This window comes from Echinops telfairi, unplaced genomic scaffold (assembly GCF_000313985.2).
Source record: "Echinops telfairi isolate 266 unplaced genomic scaffold, ASM31398v2 ScPeMD7_7424;HRSCAF=8462, whole genome shotgun sequence".
Lineage (NCBI taxonomy): Eukaryota > Metazoa > Chordata > Mammalia > Afrosoricida > Tenrecidae > Echinops > Echinops telfairi.
The window spans coordinates 75768714-75774730 of NW_022111324.1; positions in this window are offsets into that span (position 1 = coordinate 75768714).

The window sequence follows — 6017 nt, forward strand, 5'->3', positions numbered from 1 at the left end:
CGCGCGCTGCCCGCTCTCCGCTATCGCCCCAGCGCCTTAGGCCGCAGCCGCCGCCGTCGCCGCCTTTAACCACGCCGCGCCGCCGACCACCCGGCGCTCCCCGATAGATTGCTGATGCCTGGCCGCGGGAACGTCCCCCGCGCCTGCGCTCAGGGGGCGGGGCCGGTGGCACGCAGGCGCCCTCCGCTGGGCGCGGGGAGGTGGTGCCTGCTCACGCCTGGAGCCCTAGCTAAGAATAGATCTAGGGTTAAGATTATGGTTTGGCTTCCTCCTCCCCACTGTCATGACCCCAGTTCTGCCTTACAAATCCGCCTAGACCAGAGGATGTACACTGGTACAGATAAGAGCTGGAAACACAGGGAATCCAGGGCAAATGAACCCCTCAGGGGCAATAGTGAGAGTAGTGGTACCAGGAAGGGAAGGGGAAGGTGGGGTAGAAAGGGGGAATTGATCACAAGGATCTACATATAACCCCCTCTCTGGGGGATGGACAACAGAAAAGTGGGTGAAGGGAGACATTGGTGAGTGCAAGATTTGGAAAAATAATAATTTATAAATTATCAAGGGTTCAAGAAGAAGAGTGAGGGAGGGAAAAATGAGCTGATACCAAGGGCTTAAGTAGAAAGTAATGATGATGGCAACAAATGGACAAATGAGAATGATGATGGCAACAAATGGACAAATGAATAGATCTATGTGCATATATTTATAGGTTTAGTATTAAGGTAGCAGAAAAACATTGGGCCTCCACTCAAGTATTCCCTCAATGCAAGAATACTTTCTTCTATTAAATTGGTATTCTATGATGCTCACCTTCCCGACACAACTGCTGAAGACAAAGCGGGTGAATAAGCAAATGTGGTGAAGAAAGCTGATGGTGCCTGGCTATCAAAAGATATAGCATCTGGGGTCTTAAAGGCTTGAAGGTAAACAAGCGGCCATCTAGCTCAGAAGCAACAAAGTCCACATGGAACAACATATCAGCCTGTGTGATCACGAGGTGTTGAAGAACGGATCACTGAAGACAAATGGGTGCATAAGCAAATGTGGACAGGGCAAGATATGACAAAATAATAATTTATAAATTATTAAGAACTCATGAGGGATGGGGGAGCTGGGAGGGAGGGGGAAAAATGAGGACCTGATGCCAGGAGCTTAAGTGGAGAGCAAATGTTTTGAGAATGATGAGGGCAATGAATGTACAAATGTGCTTTGAACAATTGATGTATGTATGAGTTGTGATAAGAGTTGTATGAGCCCCTAATAAAACGATTAAAAAAAACAAACAAATGGACAAATGTGCTTGGCACAATGGATGGATGGATGGACTGTGATGAAAGCTGTATGAGCCCCTAATAAAATGATTGGAAAAAAAAGATTATGGTTGCAGTTCTAGGGTAAAGTTTAGAGATAGAGTTTACATTTGGGGTATGTGTTAGGGTTAGAGTCACGTGGTTAGCTCAAGGGAAAACTTAATTTAGGGTTACATCTAAGATTATGGTTTAGAAACACATTTGAGATAGGGTTAGTCCTGGGGTTAGGGTTAGATCTAAACTAATAGCGGTAAGAACAAAATTACACTGGGGTTGTCAATTCTGATTCATAGTTTAGGGCTAGAGTTATGGGTAGGGTTAGGATTAGAATTAGCTTTAGGTGTATAATAGGGAGGGTTTCAGGTCAGGGTTCACGCCGTAGGATTAAAATGAGACGTAAGGTTAGATTTAGAATTGGAGTTTGAATTCAGGGTAGGGTTAGGGTTAGAAGTAAGGCTAGTGCTCAGGCTGTGGTTATGTCAGGTCTAGGATTGGGATTGGAGGTAAAATTAGGGCTAGTCACATGGAAGGAGCACTCCAGCCTGTGTGATCATGAGGTGTCAATGGGATCAGGTATCAAAAGATCCCAAGCAAACAATTGTATCAATATGAATGAAGGGGGTTGGAGTTGAGACCCAAAGCCCACCTGTAGACAATTGGACATCCCCCCACAGAAGGGTTACAAGGAAGGGATAATTCAACCAGGTGCAGTATAGCACCTATGAAACACACATCATTCCTCTAGTTCTTGAATGCTTCTTCCCCCCACACTACCATGAGCCAGTTCTACCTTACAAATCTGGCTAGACCGGAGTACACACATTGGTGCAGATAAGAGCTCTGGACACATGGAATTCAGGACAGATAAAGCCCTCAGGAACAGTAGTGGGAGGAGTGAAACCATGAGGGTAGGGGAATGGTGAGGGCTGGGGTGGGGGGCAAGGGGAACCTATCACAAGGTTGGATAGGTAACCCACTCCCAAGGGGGGTGAATAACAGAAATGTCCGTGAAAGGAGACAATGGACAGTGTAAGACACGAAATAACAGGACTCATGAGGGTGGGAAAGTGGGGGAGGGAGGGGAAAAAAGAGAAGGAAGAGGATACCAAGGGCTCAAGTAGAAAGAAAATGTTTTGGAAATGTTGATGGCAACATAGGTACAAGTAGCAAGACATGACAAAATAATAATTTATAAATTATCAAGGGTTCATAGGGAGGGGGAAGCGGGGAGGGAGGGGAAAAATGAGGAGCTGATGCCGGGCGCTTAGGTGGAGAGCAAGTGTTTTGAGAACGATGAGGGCAATGAATGTACAAATGTGCTTTACACATTTGATGTATGTGTGGATTGTGATAAGAGTTGTATGAGCCCCTAATAAAATGATTTAAAAAAAACATAGGTACAAGTGTGCTTAATACAATTGAATGATGAGTTGTCTTAAGATTTGTAAGAACCCTCAATAAAATGAAAAAAATTTAGGGTTAGTGTAGCATTTGTGTTAGTATTCTAATTTAGATTTAGGCAGAGAATAGGCCTTGGGCTACACATGGATTTAGACTTAATTACTGGATTAGAAGCTAGAGTTAGGGTTAGGGCTAAGGTTAAAATTAGAGATAGGGGCCATGGAATTGTCACTTTATGTACAACGGAATGAAACATGGCTTAATCCTGCACTATCTTCACAGTTGTTAGGTTTGAGCCCATTACTGCAGCCACTGGGTCAATTCAACTTGTACAGGGTCTACCTCTTTTTCCCTAACCCTCTACTTTACTAAAACCAAACCAAACTCACTGCTGTCCAATTACTGCTGACTCACAGCGACTCCACTGTGGGTTTTTGAGACTGTAAGTGTTTTGCATGGGTCCTCAAACTTTTTAAACAGGGGGCCAGCTGTTCCTCAGACCCGTTGGAGGGCCGGACTATAGTTTTAAAAAAAACTATGAACAAATTCCTATGCACACTGCACATATCTTATTTTGAAGTTAAAAAACAAATGGGGCAAAAACACCGGCATGCTGGATCAATGTCCTCGGCGGGCCGCATGTGGCCTGTGGGCCGTCGTTTGAGGACCCCTGGAGGAATAGAAAGCCCAGTCTTTCTCCCGCAGTGCTGCTAGGTGGTTTCAAAGTTCCGATCATAGAGATCACAGCCCAATGTATAACCACTACACCCTGGGCTCCTCCTAGTTTATCAAGTGTGATTTTTTTTCTTAGGGACTGGTCTCTCCTGATAACTTGTCTGTAGTATGTGAGACAAAGTATCACAATTTTGCTTCTAAGGAGTATTTTGATTGTACTTCTTCCAAGACCGTTGTGCTTGTTTTTCTAGCAGTCCATGGTACTTTCAGTATTCTTCATGAACACCATCAGTCAAATGCATCGATGCTTCTGTCTTCTTGATTTATTGTTCAATCTTTGCATGAGCACGAGGCAACTAAAAATACCAATGCTTAATTGCGCCTTAGTCTCCAAGTGCCATCTTCGTTCTTCAACACTGTAAAGAGGTCATGTAGACCAGATTTACCCAATGCAATAAATCATTTCATTTCTTGACTGCTGCTTCCAGGAACATTGATTGTGGATGCAAGAAAAATGAAGTTTTTGGTAACTTCAAGCTTTTCTGTGTTTATCATGATGTTGTCTATCTGTCCCATGTTATTCATAGTGTGTTATCATCTACACCGTCAAATGCCTTTGCACAATCCGTAAAAACAAAAACATCTTTCTGGTATTCTCTACTTTCAGCCAAGATTCATGTGATGTCAATAGTGACATCCCTCCTGCCACATCCTTTTCTGAATCTGGCTTGAATTTCTGGCAGTTGTTGATGTAGTGCTGCAACAGTGTTTGAATGATCTTCAGCAAAATTTTATTTATTTATTTTAGACATAAACAAAACAATTTACCCAACAACATAGTATACGTACATGATTTTCCAGCATACATGGAACATGTTCCAGAATAGATTGTATGTTAGGCTACAAAGGAAGTATCAATAAATTTAAAGCCATACACTGTTGAGACCCCACTTGCTTCTTTATGGACTCTATTATACCAGTTGACCTTGATGTTCTTGAGACTATGGTCCTCAGGCCCCAGTCGAGGGATGTATTCCCTCAAGGTGCTTGGCTATGTCTCAGAAGGCTTCACAATTCCCCCCCCCCCTGTGTACTCTGATATATTTATATGTAGAATTAGCTTCTGTCAGACCTATAGATATTCATGTGTATAATCCCATTTGCCTTCTCACACTTGTTCAGTGTGTCGATACATCTACTTGTAGATTATTGTTATTTCAGAATTGTGTATGTAATAGTATGTGTTAGTCTGGGTACTTTAGAGAAAGAAATGCACAGAAACTCATATATAAGAGAGAGTTTTATATAAAGGTTAAGTGCGCATCAAGAAAACATCCCAACCCAGTGCTGTTCAAGCCCACAAGTCCAACAATAACCCATATGTCCGCCACCAATCCACAAAGTCCTCCTCCATCTCACAAAACAGACACAATGATGCGGACTGCAGGAGGAAAGCTGAGTCAGTGAATGTGTAAGCATCTCCACGCGGGTGCTCCAGCACCCAGGGCTGCATTGGGGTAGGTACATGTGGCTTCTCCTCAGGGACGTCCTGCAGGAAATGAGCCTTTCCAGCTGAAGCACGGAACTGGCTAAGGCAACTGCACCCTGGTCTGACCATCACAAAGCAAGAGACCTGAGAACTAGAAAGGCGAGGCTCACAGAGCCATTTATCCCTCCGCCCTTCAATTAACCCCACATGCATTTATCAGCCAGGTTGGCACAATAAACTAACTCATAGTATTTACCTTTGTTACCTTTAACTCATGTCCCTTTGTCATTTATCTAGGTATTGATTCTCCCTGCCATTCCTGGTAACCATCAAAGAATGCTTCTGTCTGCAAACTTTTACTTGACTTTTTATAATAGCGATCTCATATAAACTTTATTTTTTTTATAATTGACTATTTTTCACTCAGTATAATATTCTTCAGGTTCATCCATGTTAATTGTTTCTTGGATTCATTATTCTTCTTTAACACTGGGTAGTGTTCCATTGTGTATATATACACACCAAAGTTTGTTTATCCATTCTTCCAAGAATGGACACTTAGATTGCGTCCATCTTTTTTTGCTATTGTGATTAACGATGATACCTTTTCCCACAGTGCTTGCACCATTTTATAGTCTGACCAGCATTGTATGAAAGTTTCAGCCTCTCCAGAATTTTTTTTCTTTTTCTTTTTAAAAATCCTATTATTGCTGGGGTGAAGTCATAACTCATTTTTTAAAATTTGGATGTCTATAATGCCTAATGATTGTGAGCATTTCTTCATAGTCTTGTTGGCTGCCTGAAGGTCTTCTTTGGTGAAGTGTCTGCTCATATCCTCTTCCTATTTTAAAAATTGAATTTGCTTGTCTTTTTATCATTGAAATATTGATGTGTTCTATACATTTTAGGAAAACTTATAATCCCTTGTCAGATTTTTTTCCAAAATATTTTCTTCCAGTCTATAGGTTTGCTTTTTACTCTTTTGAGAAGTCTTATGAGGTACGTAAGTCTTTCAATTTCTAGAAGGCCCAGCTATCTAGTCTATCTTCTATTGTTTTTGCATTTTTGGTTATGTTTAATAGATTAATTATGCCATAATTAGGTGGTCCCTAACTTTGCTACCCTCCCCCAACTTGATA